This window comes from Protopterus annectens, chromosome 9.part0, assembly GCF_019279795.1.
Source record: "Protopterus annectens isolate FY-2018-M chromosome 9.part0, PAN1.0, whole genome shotgun sequence".
In the NCBI taxonomy this organism is placed as follows: domain Eukaryota; kingdom Metazoa; phylum Chordata; order Ceratodontiformes; family Protopteridae; genus Protopterus; species Protopterus annectens.
This window is the reverse complement of record NC_056743.1, coordinates 421,033,413-421,051,907: the sequence shown is the minus strand read 5'-3', so window position 1 is coordinate 421,051,907 and position 18,495 is coordinate 421,033,413. Positions and strand designations below refer to the sequence as shown.

General features: G+C 37.3%; 1 long non-coding RNA gene across 2 annotated transcripts in view; it reads right to left on the bottom strand.

The window, feature by feature from the left end:
• Window positions 1-18,495, bottom strand: part of LOC122811248 — a 1,815,945-nt gene that overhangs the window by 1,528,203 nt on the left and 269,247 nt on the right. The window contains exon 1 of one of the 2 annotated variants that reach the window (XR_006366230.1): window positions 12,924-13,016. The exons of the other annotated variant lie outside the window; for it this stretch is intronic. This is a non-coding gene — a long non-coding RNA (uncharacterized LOC122811248). Of the gene's footprint in view, window positions 1-12,923; window positions 13,017-18,495 lie in introns of those variants that run through there. 2 annotated transcript variants of the gene reach the window in all.

The window sequence follows — 18,495 nt, the reverse complement described above, 5'->3', positions numbered from 1 at the left end:
GACAGATCGAGTAAAACAGTAGAAACTAAGTGTCCTGAATCTCGGGCTTGAATGACAGTTTCTAGGAAAGAGAGTAGAGCGGTTATTGTGCTATGGCTTGGATGGAAGCCATGCTGGGTCAAGAAAGGCATAAGTTGGAGGTGGATGCATTTTTCTAGGATTTTGGAAATTGGTGAGAGCAAAGCAATGGGGTGAAAGTTTGAGATGCTAGTATTTTTGCCACCTTTATGAAGAGGAAGAATATAAGCTGAGTGCCAGAGTTTGGGGATGTAGGATTCTTTTATGGATCAGTTAATAATGATTCTGATTGGGAGTGCAATGCCATCAGCAGCACATTTTAGGAAGGAAGAAGGAATATTGTCGGGAGCGTTAGAGCAAGGTTTAAGTTTGGACAAAAGTTTTTTTATAAAGTTAGTGGAGATGGGCTTGAGTTCAAACAGATGAGGTGAGTTAGAAGGGGAGAGTGTAGAGCAGTTGGGTTATTATTGGGAAACGTCTTGGTGAGGGTAGTAATAGTGTCTATGAAAAATTAGTTAAATTCAGAGCCAAGTTCGAGAACAGATTTACTTGGGTCAGGACAGGGATTATTCTTGGAGCCTGGATTGAGGAGGGAGTTTACTGAGTTCCATAATTTTGGGTGGTTTTTATTGTTATTGGACTGAAGTTTAATATAGTAGGATTTTTTGTCTTTGGTGATTAGTTGTTTTGCATGGTTGCGGAGCTGTTTATATTGGAGCAAGGTATTGTCCAGTTTATTGTTTTGGTAAAGCTTCCATAGTTTGTCTCTGTGGTGCATAATCTGTTTTGTCTCTTTGGATAGCCAAGGAGCAGTTTTAGTTTTTATCTTTTTGTTTCTTAGTGGGGCTAGTGAGTTTAAAGTATCAAGGAAGACAGAGTTGAAGTATTCTATAGCCTTGTCAAGAGGAAGGATGTTTAGAATTTGCCAGTTCATTTGTTTGAAAGTATTTGAGAAAGTAATTGGGTTGAAGCTACTGAGGTTACGAGTTTGAATGTACTGATGCTGGTGTGGGGAGGAACTAGTTGAGCGATGCATGAAGGCTGGAAGGTGGTCGCTAAAGGTATCAGGAATTGTGCCAGAATTGGTTATTTTATTTGGATCCGAGACTAGGATCCAATCTATAGTGGATCCGGGAGGGTTGATTTTGTTAGGTCGAGTGATGGAGAGGATTATTTGAGTGAAGTTATAGAGGTTAATGGATAGGGAGGGAGAGGGGCAATTGATTTTATTCCAGTCAATATTCATATCACCAAGGATATAAGTTTCATAGTTAATTTCAGTAGAGGCCCACAGGAGAATATTTTCGAGTGTAGAAATATTGTTACCAGGTGGAATATATAGGGCAATGATGTAGATATTTTTAAGTTATAAAGATAGCAGGCCTTATATTTTATTAAAATCTCTTCGTCAATATCCCTAAAATGTCATCAACACTACCTACCTATGTTAACGAATGTTGCAAGTCATATGATTCTGTAATCAAACAAGTTTTGAAGTGAAAATATTTGCTTATACATTAATGTACCCACATCTGTAAAATCTATCATGTATAAAAATAGCTTAATCTTGTATTGTACCTGTACCTGTGAAATATTATTTTTATAAATAAATTTTACTGTGTTTTCGAGGAGCTTTTTTCCCCGGGCCTCTGCTGAAAATGGACATATATCCAGCTGGACTAGCCCGGTCAACAAATGTAAAATAAAAAATAAATAATACATGTTTATTTAGTTTTAGAATTCCAGCGGTTAGTTCAGTGTTCTGGAATTGGAATTTGGAGGGGAATTAAGGTAAGAAGGTTGGAGTAGACTAGAGCAGTGCCTCCACCTTTTTTATTTAGTCGGTCATTTCTGAGACAATGAAATCTTGGGGGCAGAATCTCAGAGTCTGAGATAAAGGGCTTGAGCCAGGATTCAGAGATGGCTAAGATATCTGGTTGGGTATGGCTTAACCAAGCTTGAAATTGGTGTACTTTGTTGTTTAGACTTTGTGCATTAATTGTAAAAAAATCTTTAGGATGTTGAGATAGGAGGAAGAGGGTAAGGGATGAGTGTTGTTAATAAAGGATGTAGGACCAGGGTTAGGATGGATATCACCAACTCGGACTAGGTTGTTGAAGGAGATATCCTTTAGCCATATTGGTCTGCCAGGCATGAATTCTGGTAGATTGGAGCACGTGACAGTATCTTGACTTTAGAGGAGAAGAGTTTAGGGTGAAATATATGGAGAGGGTTGGGCTGAATGAGAGAAGAGGAGATAGAGTGGAAATGGGAGTAAGAGTGCGGGAGAAGGTGGATTTGTATGGTTAGTTGTCTTTGTAGGTGGTATTGGACAAGCACAGGTGGAATATGAGGAGGCTGGGGGACTGGAGGGTGTGATAATTTGAGGAGAGCATGTTGGAGCAAAGAGAGAGTGGTATGTGGTTAGGAAAATAAAGGTTATGAAGAAGAAAGGGTTTAAAAAGTGATGGAGGTATTCTAGAGATTTAAGGAAAGAGGAGGGGACTATAATTATTGGGTGGAGTACAGATTACAGAGTTAAGAAGGATGGCTATAGGTGGGAAAGAACACTAGAGATGAGTGAAAAACTATCAGCAAAGAGCAGTTTAAAGGCTGTAGTTGGAAGGTATGAGCTAAATATTTCCAGCCAGAAAAAGAAGGCTGTCTTTACAGAGGGTGGTTTAGCAGGGGGGAGAAGATATTTACAGTCTAAGGATATTAACTCAATCAACTGTTTGTGAAAAAATAAAACTTGTTGGGATTATAAAGAATATCTAGGATTTATATTGGTAGATTCTGCCACCTAATGGTAGAAGGAGATAGCAAACAGCAGGGATAGTTGGACCAGTCTTAGTTTTAAATATATTCTAGGGTAGTGAAAACAGGAGGGGGAGAGGGCAGTCTGCGGTAGGCTGCTAGAATGCACACACGGGAGGGCAGATTAACTCTATAGATAGTACATAAAGATAAAGTCTACATTTAATTAGTGTTAAGCAACATACATGTACACAATCTTGTTGGGGGGGATCTTCTCAGTAGTATTTTTCTAAGTACAGGCAAGCTGGCCAATTCAGGGTGTCTTCAGGTGATGGCCGGAGGTATTCCTTTTGCGTTTAAAGCAGGGAGGGAGCACCTGGGATGGATTACTGTAGAGGAGAGGGAGACAACACTGAGTGAGTTAATATTACAGATGTAGAGGGGAAGGCAGAAGGTAAGGGATGTTTAGAGAAGAAGGGAGGGTGTAACAAAGCACAGCAGTAGAGAGATGCTATGGTTAGATGAGGCTAGAGCAAGTATGTAGAGGAAGATTAGGTTTAGGGGATTAACAATGGAAAGCAGGAGACTGTATGCTATGAACAATACAAGTTAGGCAATATAGGCTCCATTAAATAGAACAAAACATTCATTTAGCAGTTCAGCATGCTATCAGTGACCCTAGTCCGTTTGAGAGGACAGGGTTATACAGCAGTAGAGCCAAATATAAGCAGCAGAAAGCAAGGGGTAAATGATAAAGTAATACTATAAAATCTCTAAACAGTGCAATATATAGTGCTCAACAGACTAACACAGTAAACTACGATATGTTCATGGTGTGCAATAACCTGTGCTGAACAGTTTTCAAAACAGTTTTCAGAACAATATAAAAGCCATGTGGTTGCCCTTATAGAGACAAACGGAAAAGAAAAATAGCTGCTAAGCCAGTAATTAAGCTAAAGGCTCTAGTGGGACCATTAATCCACCTTGAAAGAGAAAGGTTTAACTTCACCAAAGAAGGGGCCTTAAGTGCCTAGACACATCCCTGGGACTGAGAAGTCCAGTACTGGAAGACATAGTCTGACAACATAATGCCCAAAAAATAAAGACAAGTCATCACCTGTCAGTAAATAAGCAAAATGAAGTGGGTTTAATGGACATAGAAACAGTTACGTCTCATTCATATCAGTTACAGGAACTCTCCCAGACCACTAGAAGCACACTAGATAGAACTGCTGCTTCAGAAGTGGTTATAGAAGCACTGGAGTTGAAATGGGACGGCATTGAGGATTGTGCAAGATGGAAAAACACTTTGCTTTTCAGGTATTAAAAGAAAAGTTAGGGGCAAATGACTGTCTCAGCTTTATGATGATGTTAATGTATAAAAATATTATTATGGTTTATATTTGTTTAAATCATGAACTGAAAATGGCAATGTCTTATTTTCGGATGATTTTTTTTTCTTGTTATAACCAAGTTGTGCGTAATTTTACTCTTATGGCAAAGGAATAGGGCCAGGGTTGTATTGTATGTTTTTAATTTCTCAAAAAATGATCTAACCTTCTGAATCCTGGAACATTAGTGGGCAAAATTCCCCCATCAAAAGATTCAAAGTATTTCCAATTTTAAGCAAAAGGACCCTGCAATAGTAATGCTAGAGTAGATATGCAGCAATATGAAAACTGAGACACTACTGGTCTCTGGCCAATATGATGAGGCATCCAGAAATGCATAAAATATTACATATGGTATAACTGACACCCTATTATGTGACTTATTGATACAAGAGGGAAACACTTGTGCAGTATGAGTTCTTGTGGAATGAATACCAATGTATTCCTGGTATTTTCAGAATCCTGAAAATGTACAGAAATCAATATGATCACCCTTTACAGCCCATGGTTGATACCAAAGGCTCAAAGACACACAGGATAGCCAAATATAATAGATATTAAACTCAAGCAGGTTTTAATAAAAGAGAAACACATCTTGAAAGATTCATGGGATTTAAAAAAAAAACATCAATGGGAATTTGTATACTGACGATTTGTTACTGGCAACAATCAATGTAAAAGATCTTTTTCAGTTATTCCACTAGAGTGGATTAAACTGGTTTTATGAATATTTAGTATCAAATCACACCTTGAGTAATAGTACCATCAATGTTTTAAGAACCCTCAGGGAGATCGTGTTAGACAACAACTTTATATTCTTTGAGGGAGGCACATACAGGCAAAAAACACTGGTAGCTATGGGGTAGTATGTGTGTGTTCAAATCAGGGTTTGAAAACTGTTGGACATCATATGGTCACTTCTTCATGATATACTAATCTTTTGGAAAGATACACAACAGACTGATGGCATTTTTTGATTATATAAACAATTCAACAGATTTTCTGAGTTTTACTACTGATTACCTGCCAAGGGTTCTGAACTATTTAGATATACAAATACACAAGGTTGACTTGAATACACAATTTGTTTCTAGTATATACAGAAAACCCACTTATTCCACTGCTATATTACACTTTAAAAGTTGTCACATATTACATCAAGAAAGAACCCTTTAGTCAAGGGCCAGTTAGTTGGATTAGTTTGAATAATTTCCGAGTTGGAAAACATTTTTTAAGGGGACAAACTCAAATCTAATTTCAACAAATGGGGTTATCCTGATGAATTCCTGAATAATATTTTTATGGAAGTTCACAAGAAAAGAATTTCAGGATTTTACTTTCCATTACTTGCGGTTGCTGAAGTTGAAAACCTTTGAAATACATCAAATATCCCCACATTGTCAGAAATTGACTTCAAATGGGGATTAGTGTTAAACTATAACGGGGACACTAACAGGGTTAGATATATTTTTATAAAAACTGGAAAGTTTTTGACACAGGTTTGGTGGACAAAATAGTGGTAGAACAAAGCCCATATTGGTGTATTAAAAAATTATATAGAAAGACCACAGGCCAAACAGAAAACTCAAGAATTAAAAAGGGACCTTTAAATGTGGATGACGTAAATACTGTGATTTGATACAGGAAGCTTATGAAATTAAAATGAAAGGTTTTGGCATACATCGCCCATAGACTTACTTGAGTTGTTTTACGAAAGGGCTGGTTTACATTGCTACATGTACTAAGTTTTACATTGGTATGACTGAAAAGCCATTCAAGGACTGGTTTTATGAACACACCTACGCTATTATAAACTGGGGATCACTCAAATGCATTATGGAAGTATTTTTTTTTTTTTTATTTTGGAGGTGGTAGAGCAGAAAGACAGGTGGACCATGGAAGCTGAAATTAAAAAATAAGGAGCTACACTGGCAAATAAAGAACAATGCCACAGGCCCTTATGGTTTGAATGATATGATTTCTTTATTATGTATATTAAAGTTACTTTTTTAATGATAATAGGCAACTGTGTGTGCTCATTATATTAAATTTATATTAAGCATGTAAGACAGATTGCAGAGGGATACAATGTAGTACATGTATTTAACAGGTAAGTTAATTCTATGATAGAATGTATTACAATTCGGGAGTATCATTTTTATTTTTTTCATAATACATCTGGTTCTATGGTCAATTTTATATTCAACATTTTATTGATTTGACTGTCATCATTTTGGTGTTTTTGTAAGATGCATCAGTTAAGATAATGTCATAGTTAGGGAAGGAACTTAACATTTTATATTTGGTGGAGTTGTGGAGTCTAATTTTACTCTGATGAAGTCCCAGTGACTGTAGTAATCTAGTAAAAGATGTGCAAACGTTTATTAACTATGTGGTTTTAAGTTGTCACAGCATTTTTTACCAGTTTTTACTATAGTAGCTATATTGGGTCACTCCCGTAAAGTATGGGTGACTGCATTCTTCTTTTCAGTGTTTGTGAAGTTTCTGTGGTTTGAACAGTAATGGTTCCGAGTTTCTAATACTACAGTAGATGCAACTTTCCTGGGAGGAAAATTTAAAGCTGTCCAGATTAGGATTTCAATTTGTGACAAGAGCTTCCTACCAGAATTGAAAGAAAAGGGGGGTATGCATAGTAGTAAAAGTAAGCACGTCTCTCTCAGAGCAACAGCTGTCAGACCCTTTGGGTAGAACTACTCTGCATGGAAGGGTGGGTTGGGGCCATTGGGAATTATTCTGATTAACCTATACATACCACCAGGCTCGAAGGCAGAGGTGATGTCCTTAATGTGTAGAGTGCTGATGGCCTTTAAGGAGGCCCTAATGATTTCTGAGAGGGATTGGATTAGTCTTTTCAAGTAATGATGTACAAATGAGCCTCAGAAAAACAGCTATAACAGCCCTTGAGAGATTCTTGGCAAGACAATTTGTTGCAATGAACTTCTGAAGACATTATGCAAAGGGAGGGAGGGTCTATTGAATATACCTGTTAATCAGAAAGGTGCCACATATTTTTTACGACAGACAGGGTACTGGTGTCAGAACATAGATGTGCAATCTCCGATGAGATTATAGGTAGTAGAGTTTTTTTCTGATCATATTAGCTTTATTTTTCTAGAACACTAAAGTTGATAAGTTCATAGGGGATTACTAGGTTAATGACCCTAGGGCCCTTTTTAAACCTAGCCATGCTTCCAAAATGTATCTGACAAGTTCTGATGCCCTTCGGTTATTTTAAGGGGTATATATAGGCTTAGCCATGGGTGCTCAAGCATTTACTGGCTGCCTCTGCCTGGAGACATAGATGCCAACCTATGGGTAAATTTTCAATGCCCCATTCACTGGTTTAAGTTATTCTTGAATTGGGTTAGGTAAGAACTTGCTTCAACTCATTCACTGTACGGTTTGTACTGTTCAACTTGAATAAATCTCCTAGCTGTGGTACTGTTGGTGCTTCTTTACGTTTGTAAATACAAAAGTTGTTCAGCAGACACTGACCTTTCCAACAGTGTAAATGTTGATAGTGCGTATCCAAGTCATTATTAAATATTTGCCAAGGAATGTTGATACTGTGCATATTTTTTTACCTTTTTGGTAAAACAAAGCGCAATATTTTGGTGAGTGTACCATGTAGACCCATACAATTTGTAATTCATTTGTTTGTATGAATATCAGCTTTAAAGTGATACCTTAACCATTCTGTGTGATGCTCCTTTACAGAGATACTCACAGAAATATGATTATATTTTTCATAATTGTTAAATAAACAAAGTATAATCTCATTACCTGTAAAAGACAGAGACTACATATCAGCACAAGTTGTGTGGTTCAAAGTCAGCTTCAAAATGATGCATAATTTGTGTCAGCACCATGCTCCCTTGCAAAGATTTGGGCATAATAATGAGAAATATGGCAAATGTATAATTTTCATAATTCTATAAGACTAAACAAACTGTAATATCTGTACATGTGTACAGCATACAGACACAGTTCTTTTACCATCTTGTAAGGAGTAATACTGTCTTCAAAATGAGGTATTACTTGGGACGTTGACATGCTCCCTTGCAGAATTATTTACCAAAATATGAAAAAAAATCATAATTTCCATAACCTAAGTCCTAAACAAATTGTGATATCTGTACATGTGTACAGCATACAGACACAGTTCTTTTACCAAGTAGTAAGTACTAATACTGTCTTCAAAATAAGGTATTACTTAGTATATTGATATATTCCCTAGCAGAGTTATTTACCAAAATATGAAAAAATATCATGATTTTCATAACCTAAATCCTAAACAAACTGTGATACCTCATCCTCACTATAGTGGTCAGCTTCCCCATTAGGGGTCAGGTCTGCTGTGGCAAGTCACAAAAATATGAACCATGTAACCACAGTGGGTACAAAATGAGAGAAACAAACTGGTGTGTGGTGTGTGTGTGGTGGGGGGTGCTGGAAATGACTCCACAAACAAAAACCCAAATGTGGCTTGTGCATTCATCAATGTGATAAAGCTCTCCCTGTTATTCACATAAGTAAAAGTTGTTATCTGACAAGTCAGAATGACAGTGTTATATTGTAACTGCACTTAATGTGATAATCACCTGCATTTAATTACTGCAAAGTTCTGTATGCTCAGACACAGGTGATAATTGCTGCACATAACCTGTTGAGCAGACATTTATTATATTACCTGGTGCAGGTGTTAACACATACTCATTATCATCTGTTAGAAGACCAGAGTAATTCAGTAAAAATAGTATAACGTATATATTACTGAACACTTCCTCCAACCTAAATTCTACACAGTAGTAACAGAGCCATGAATATTGGCCAAAATATATGGTAGCTCCATGCTGGCACTAGTTTGCAAGTAATAACATTTATCTCATGCAGCCAACCACTGAGGAGAATCAGAAACAGAAATAGCAAAGTCAGAAATATCTAAATTATCTGGTTGATCCATGTAAGAATTACTCCAAAAGTATTAATTCATTTTATCTCATCTAACCATCCATCTGGTTACAATAAGACACATAAATAAAAAAGCAGAAATATTGTCCAAAATATCTGGTTGAGCAATGCCAAAACTCAGCAATAAAATATATACCACTAAGCCTCTCATCCCACCCAAACATGTTTTGACTACATGCTCAAGACTGTTTCTTAACCTAAATGCTGCAGAATACTGTTGTGTCTGTAAATAAATAAATAAATACAAGTCAGAAATACTGCCCTACATATTGAGCTGAGCAATGCCAGAACTACTGTAAATGCAGCAATAAAATGTATATAACATTTATATCACTGAGCCCTTCTGGTCACCTAAACTGATTTAACAGATGGATAAGCACTAAAATCAGTCCCTTTAGGCAGCTGATCTGTAAGTGTGTACTTTATGTAGTAACAGTGTTTGCCAATACAAATCCACATATAGAAGGGTTAAGAAAAAGGCTGTTATCATACCTCTCAACCTCTTAGCACCAAAAATCTGGACAAAGATTAAAATAATGGTGGCACAAAGTCCCAAAATAGAGAGTTTTTAAATATTGCTATTATAAATGTAGAAAGTTGCTAGTATAATAGGTTTTGTATTAACATGAATTTTTCTGAGGGATATAAAGTCTGAAACTCAAATGTGTGCCATTATTTAGTGAATAAAGTCTTTAGCGGTGAGAAAAATAATACATATTTTGAGAAACAGTGCAAAAATATGAGGAAAAAATCTGTTTTGTTACACAGAAAATGCAGATAAAACAAGGCAAGAAATGACTAAATAGAGTTGTAAGACAGCAAGAAGTGTGAAGTTCTCTGTGCATCTATAAACTTTTCCAAGTTGTCAAGCATCTACAAGAATTCTACTTTTAAGTCCATCACAAAAAACAGAAACATTACAGAATGGGGCTGCCAATGATTATTGGTGCATGAGGGTAATCACTTTATTCTGTGACCCTTCAACTACAAAAATTAAACCCCTGTTTTGAGAGATCATCATGGTTAAACTGCAATTACTACTAGAACCTCAAATAGAACAGAAAAACGAGGAAGCTAAAGTTCCCGAATCAGTATAGCCTCCAAAACCTACGCTTAACATAAAACTAATAACAGGCTTCTTTCTCCCCGTAGCGATCCACGAGCAGTATCATATTTTTGACCATTTTCTTTTTTCATTTATTTATATATTTATTATTTATTTATTTATTCCAGTTTGATGACCGGGGAGGTCCACTGGGCTCGCGGTGTCCGTTTTCAGTGGAGGCCCAGGGAGAAAAGCTCCACAATACATAGTTTAGTTACATGAATAATAATAAAGAAACTTTGCATTACAAACAACCGGTAGTGTTCAAAAAAGAAAACTTTGCATTACAAACAATAGGTAAAAGCAAAGAAAACTTTGCATTTCAAACAACAGATAGCATTCATAAAATAAAACAATCAATTACTGTTTTGTTTAGGTGAGAAAGACAGGCAAAAAGTCTGGTGGCTAGATTTTACAGTTTAGTTATTTATACAATCTGTGTTTGAGAGAGGTTAGCTAGGTGAGAAGGTTAGCCAGGAGTCAGAGCGGAGGAGAGCTTGAGAGGTATGGGGTGAAGAGTACAGCTGCATTTCCTGTTTAAATAAAGGAAGGAATGAAGAAGAGTTTTAAAGTTTTCAAGGTTGTCACAGGTCCTCAGTGAGGAGGGAAGGGCATTCCATTGTTTTAGATAAGGAGAAGGATAGCAGAAGTTGACCAGCTGGGCGCTTGGGTTTGTGGACGGAGATTAGATTTTGGTGGGTAGATCTAAGGGTTCTAAGGGGGTATATGGTTGTCGGATATTGGAAAGTGCTGGGCACTTAGTAGGTTGGAACAGTAATCTGTGGACTGTGGTGATTTGGAGAAAGTCAAGTTAGTTGGGGGGTTCGAGCCAATTTAATGAGCGAAGGAAGGAACAGTGATGAGAGAAGGATTTGGCTTTGGTAGCAAATCTGGAGATTTTATTGTAACATACTTCCAGTTTGGAGGAGAGTGTGGAGGATAAATTAGTGAGCAGAGGGGTACCATACAGCAGGGAGGGAAGGAGATAGGTTGTGGCGAGAGTTAGTCTGGTAGCAGGGGAGAGGAAGCAGCTGTTTCTATAAAGTAGGCAGAGTTTTATATGGGTTTCCTTTATGTTTAGCTGGATGTGAGTGTTAAATTTTAGGTGTTCCTCAATGGTGACACCAAGAAGTTTGTCAGAGGGAACAACCACTATAATGGAGTTCTTATGGCTGGTTATCTAAAGTGAATTTGGGGAATTTAAACTGAGTATCCCATTATGAAAGTGACACAGGATCAAAGGAGATTACTAGGGTATCAATCCGGAGGTTATTTTTAAGCCTAGCTGTTTCAAATACAATACCACAAATGTACTAGTCAATACCCATGACTGAATTTATTGATGACTGCCCATGTCCAGGAGGGTAGTGGGTGCTATCCCTGGTAAGAATTTATGGTGCCCCACCCACTCATCAATGTTCCTCTTGAACAGTGTCATAGAAGTGCTCTGTTTCACATGAATTGGTAGCCTGTTCCAAAGACACGGCAGTTGGTGGGAGAAATATGTCCCACCAGCATGCCCTATTTAAGTCCCTGGAATGGGTGGCCCTAAACCCATTTGAATTATGGATACCCAGCAAGATCATTAGGTTTAGGTCTTGGGTTGCTCTTGGACAAAAACTAAGAAAGTTCTTTCAAGTTATTAAAAAGTTACTGTGCAAAAGGTGCAAGCTTCATTCTCACGTTCCAGAGGTTGGCAGTTACCCAGACTACTACTTCAAACTTTTGATTAACCCCTTTTTGTTTGGGGAGTGGTATTCTCATTTGGTTCCCCACCACAAGAGCAGCAAATGTAGCAGCCTAAGTACTTGTAATAATAGTTCACTCACGGCTACCTACATATTAGTGAGCGATAACTAAGGCTGCAGCAGCACTTAGTAAGCTGTGCCATATCAGTCATGCACAAAGGCAAAAGAACTGGTGTGCTATTTCAGTAAGCATTTGATATAAATAACAAGGGATCTAAAGATGTTTCAGACAACACACAGTTGTAATAAGAAATTAGAACAGTGGTGTGTGTGCCACCTCCCAAAGGCTCTATACTTTCCCACCATTACTCTCAATATGCATGTAACGCTGGTATCTGAACAAAACAATGCAGCAACCCCCAGGCAGCTAGCAACTGCAGAAGGCCCTTCCTCTCAACTACAATCTTAAACTCTACTCAAAGGTCGCCAATACCACTAAAGTCAAGCTTGTAGGTTACACATACCTGAAATTTACTTTACTTTATGCAATATCAGTGTGTTAACGGGAGTAGTAGTTAAAAATTCTCACACCAAACTGTGGATCTTCTCAAACACCCAACAGCTATGGCAGGACTGCACTTGTCACTAACTGCTGTAAGAAGACAGTGCTATCCCTTGTGAGGTGTGGAACAAACTACCTAATAAATTAATATTTATACACAAGATATTTACCGAGAAACTTTTTGTGATAACAATTTGTATTTCCAAATCCCAAATATTCATATTGCTAAAGAGTAAACCAGCAACAAACTTTCAGATCACATTACCAACTAAAACGGCAAAAAAAGCAAGCTTCTTAAAAGTTTTGAAAAGCAGCTTTCATTTCATACAAAAGAACGGCCACTTTTACTTTAAATGAATATGGAAAAATACGTACGCCTTCCTTGGTAGCAGGCAATATATACTGCTTACCTAACTACAGCCCAAATATATCCACCTAAAATGGGACAATCCACACTAACCACAGGACAAGTTGATTCAGGAGCACTACAAAATCTAATCCAACTCGCGTACTACAAACTTCAAAAGTGCAACAACATCCTTTGACCCTGCGTATGCAGTACGGTCTATTTTTTTCTAAATTTGCTACCATAAAAAGTCAAGACACTTTCTAATGCATTAAGCAACGATAAAGATTCCACTATGAAAACAAGCATAAAAAACTTTGTCAAAGAAACTAACCAGACAGGACTACATTTTTGGGGAAAAAAATAACACGCTGCAACACCTGAATCAAATCTGCAACTGGAACGCTTCCATAAGTAAGGCAGTTGAACGCACAAACAAGCCCGTGGTTCAGAAAAAATAGTTTCTCTAAAGTCTGCATAATAGTTTAGTGAAATTATTTCCAGAAAACTGAGAATGAAACGTTCATAATACCATTTACGTTACACCTTACAATTTATCAATGTTAGATGATCAATTTCACATAAACGAAACCAAACATGTTACCGTTAATAACCATGGGTTACAGGGCACATTATTGAGTGGATATGAGTAAAATAGAAAAGCAATGATTAAATCAGATTGTAACAGTACACCACTGTTGTAGTTGTAGCTTCGGACGTTTCAGTGCCTAGACATACCTCTATTCTGTTTTTATTTTTAACGTGTCACACTTACAACCTTATTGTTTTTTTAAAAAAACGAAACATCCCTGAACATGAGATGCTGGTATACAATGACGTCGGCTCGTACATACAACCCATCTAGTGCTTATTTCTCAATGTGCAGGGACCATGACAGTTATTCACAGCTATAAGCAAGAAAGAGAGAAAAACTTGAATCACTATAGGTAGAGTGTGCAGTTTCCTCCATACTTCTCAACCACTTAGCCCAATAAATCAGAATGAGGCCTAGTATCATTTTCTGAATGATATAAAGTCTGAAATGCAGATACGTGTCATTATTTACTTAATTTAATCCTCAGCGAGCTACTAGAAAACTAATACCAGATTTTCTACATTTGTTGTAGTTGTAGCTCTGGAGTTTCAGTGCCTAGACATATCTCTATTCTGTCACCTAGAATGCAGGCGTAGTTTTCCCAATAGTACCGATCTTCAGAGTACAGCACTTGACAGGAATTTTTCTCACGAAAGTCCAACAGTAGCATCACGTAACTCCATGTTGAAACGTAAGTTGAAAACATAACTGACAAAGTTCAGTTACTTTTTCAATTTATTTTTTAACAGTGGAGCTCAAATAGGACTGTAAAAGTACTGGGGCTTGTGTAAGGCACTCGGATGTAACATCATGCAAGTCCTGTTGCCTTAGAGAGCGCTCTGATTTAACCACAGAGGCACTATGAGACAGTACTGGGGGTGAATGAGTTAAATGGACAAGAAGCATATTCTGGAGAAGTAATCTCTGAGACACGTCTGCTCCTCCAATATGTCCTACTTATACTGCAGACAATGTTTAAGTCCATAGATCATGTAATTTTGATGTTTGTTTTGTGGATGTGCAAAAGGTCTGTGATGATGTGAAATATTACCAGCTATGCCAGGAGAATCAGGGCAGTCTGTGAAACCTGACAAGAAGGAAGACCACTCACCCACTTCATCTTGCCTTGCTCTAGTAAGTGAACTAGGGGACAGTAATTCTTTAGATTAGTTAGGAAAATACAGTGAGATTAAGCATTGCTTTTCTGTATCTAAGTGAACCTTTCCAACTGTGTTATTTTTAATATTTCCTGTGACTGAAACTCTGTTTATTGTAAATATATATTTAGTATTTTTATGTTCTTTTATTATTTATTATTAAATGTATTTAAACTTTTCATTGTGACTGGTATTTCAGAGAATATTTTAACCTTTGAGAGTACTTATATTTATTTGGTGACACTGTGGCCACTCCTGAAAGCCTTACCACATTGGTCAAACACTACCATTTGTATTAGTATTAATTTCACTCAGTATAACTGGGTACCCTTGTAACAGCCTTACAGTAGCTGGCTTTGGAGTGTCCTGGTGGCAGTATCTACCATATAGCCTGGGCAGAGGGGCATAGCTAAGTAACTCTGTGCCAGCCTTTCCCAGGTGTGTGTGCCAGCTCCTTGGAGCAGGGACACAGAGCATTGGTTTCACAGAGAGGGTGGTGCAGGACTTGGCTTAGAACACTTGGTTGAGGATTCAACTCTACAACTGTGTCAGTGGAGTCTCTTATTTGGGGCCTGGAGAGGGAAACCCAGCCCCAAGAATGAGTGTGTTCCCTGTGTGCTCTTAAGGGAAAACTGTGCTTGGTGCAGAGAGCTGCATCTGGAAATGGGTCTACGTCAAAATACTGAAAGACCACATCATCGAAGAAAAAATCATTGAGACAATATATTCAAAACTTTTAAAATATCGAACACCTGGCACTCCCAAAGCTATCCCTGAGAAAAGAACCATTTGGCCACCAGGACAAAAAAACAAACAACTGATGTACAGTCTGCCCATTGTCTAATTTCCCATAACCACTCAAGGTAAATTTTAAAAATGTGGTACTAAGATTTGTAGATTGAAATAACTAGTTAAATTAATTTTCTGTCCCTCTCCACAGAATAATGAAATCATCAATAAACCTTCTGTAAAACACAAACTTTTCAAACAAAATGTGGGACTTAAGATGTACTTGTTCCCACCATGCCATTACAAGGTTTGCAAACATGGGGACTACTCTCGACCCCATTGCAACAACTTTTTGTTTGGAATGCTTACCTTAAACATAAAAAAAGTTATTATCCAAAACAACTTCAAGTAAAACACAAATCGTATTAATTAAAGTATTGCTGATGTCAGCAAACTTGGTTAAATAACTTTTCACAAAGTCTGTACCAGTGTTTTGCTAGATACTGGTATATAAAGTGACAGCATCATAAACATAAAAATGCACCCATTATCTTTTTCTTTGATGTCACTTAGCTCCAAAAATGTCAAGAGTCTCAAGTAAAATTCAGATTTATGTACCACTGGATTTGATTGTGTAAAAACAAGAGATCGGTTCAGTTTTGTAATGATCAGCTGCAACCACTAGTCTGAATGGTGGATTGAACCTGTTTTTATGTAGTTCAGGTATAGCAAATAATCTGGGCATTTTAGGATTTAGTTTTTTATTGTCAAACTTTTCTTGCATTCTTTTAAAATAGTTGACACTAACACATTTTAGTAACATTTTTCAACTTTGTTGCTTTAAGAAGATCAAAGTTTAAGGAAAAGCCATATAATTGGTCTTTGATGGTCTTGTGATTTTATTGGTACCATTTTTAAATTTTGGTGTGTGTAGATCAATATGTGTGTATATACCTTTAAGAAGCTATCCAATGGCTTGCACTAGAGTATAAATACTGAGCACTTGCGAGCCTGCCATTTTGTAGTTAGCTGTTGAGATGTGAACATGTATGTATATAAGCTCCGTTTGTTAGTTTGTTTGCATTTAAAGATGCTGCTACCCATCCTGATGTGTTTGTATATATTAAAGCATCTGAATGAAACCCCAAGCCTTATTATTATTTTTACCTCAAGAAGTGCAGTCTCATTTTCCATACAGAGATGAAGTTTTGTCTAACAAAGGTATTATAATGAAAGGTCTGAAAGTGATTGTTCCAAATTCCTTGCAACCTGAGTACATTACTGTCTTGCACTGTGGTCACCCAGAAACTGAATCTACCAAAAGAAGGGTGAGAGAACTAGTATTTTGGCCTTCTATGTCACAAAACATTGAGAAAGCACTTTCTTCTTGTATGTAATAGTACTAAGCCTCATGAACAGAAAGAACCACTTCAGCTTAACCAGATTTTGGAACTACCCAGGTTGACAGTAACCACTGATATTTTCGAGTGGAATGGTCAACAGTAGACTCTTACTTCAGTTGGTTCGAGATTGACTTACTTCCTTACCTAGCATGCAGTACAGTCATCACTAAGATGAAGCGTCATTTTGCTGTATGTTGAAGTCCACACAAAGTTATTTTTGGCAATGGCATGCAGTTTACAAGCCAACAGTTCAAAAGATTTGCAGAAGAATGGGACTTTACTCATGTCACAAGTAGTCCAGGGTACCTGCAATCAAATGGTTTGGCAGAACGGGCAGTGCAAAGCAGTTACTTGAGAAGTCAAAATGAGACAATAGTGATGTTTCCTGAATCTCTTGAATCTCAGAAATGTTCCTTGTGATAAACATCTTGGTTCACCTGCTCAGAGACTTCTGTTGAGACAAACCATAATCCCATTACCAATCAGTAGTCAACTGGTGGTTCCATGTGTCAAAAACACAGATCAGTGAAAGCCAATCTGTTGAAGAAGCACCTATCCCAGAAGTCATACTATGATAAGACCAGTAGAATGCTCAATCCATTATAAGAGGGAGAACTGGTAAGGATGCAAACGTCCTAAGGTTATGATTGGATTGATATTGTGAAGAATATTGGTCCAGAGCCAAGATTGTACATTATAGAATCAGAAGGAGCAACTTTTAGGTGAAACTGGAAACATTTGAGACCAGTATACCAGCCTATACCACAGCAAATAGCCTGCGAGAGAGACTCCATCTCAGAGTGAGTTGACCGGTGTTCTAATTCCAGAGGACATACCTGTTCTTATGACAAATCCAGAAGATCCTGATACGAGTTTTGCACCACAGATTGTCCCTGTTGCTAAATCTAGTCCCAACTGTTATGTCATGAGATATGGTCGAATCTCTAACCCCTGTAGAGATATGAAGCAACTTGGACATGAGCATTGTGTTTTGTTTCTAATGTACATAGTAAGGAATGCCTATCTCTAACATTATTTTGCACGAAGGGCAACCTTTTTAAGAGGGAGGATGTAGACCTTTAAGAAGCTATCCAAGGGCTTGCCCTACAGTATAACTACTGAGCATGTGCGAGCCTGACTGCCATTTTGTAGTTAGCTGTTGAGATGTGAACATGTATATATGTAACCTCTGTTTATTAGTTTGTTCATATTTAAAGATGCTGCTACCCATCCTGATGTGTTTGTATATATTAAAGCATCTGAACGAAACCCCAACCCTTCTTATTATTTGTAATAGAGACAAATGAGTGACTGTATGAAAGGGTTTTAATTCTGAAGAAATTCTTAATCAAATTAAAAGACTGAAAGTGCTAAATTATAACCTGATTCCGAGATTCCTTCTGTGCTTGCTTTTCAGTAGAACTGTTTGTTTAGTTGCTATTTGTGTTCTATGCTGCATTTTGCTGTTTACCTTTTTTTTTTTAACTTTTTTTGCTGTTTAACATACACAAACACAGCACTCTATTTTAGATAAGGTATCCCACGTAAACTACTCTCCAAATTCCTATCTCTTCAAGACAAACAGTTCACTCCTGATTTTGTTCTTTAGTCAAATGCATTCAAAATAGGGTTTACTGTGTCATAAGTGAATTTAAGTGAGACTGAAAATTAATTAGAAAAAAGTAAATCTGAAAGGAACTATGAGTGCACATGCATGCGCGCACACAGACACACACCTCTGTTTTAATGAAG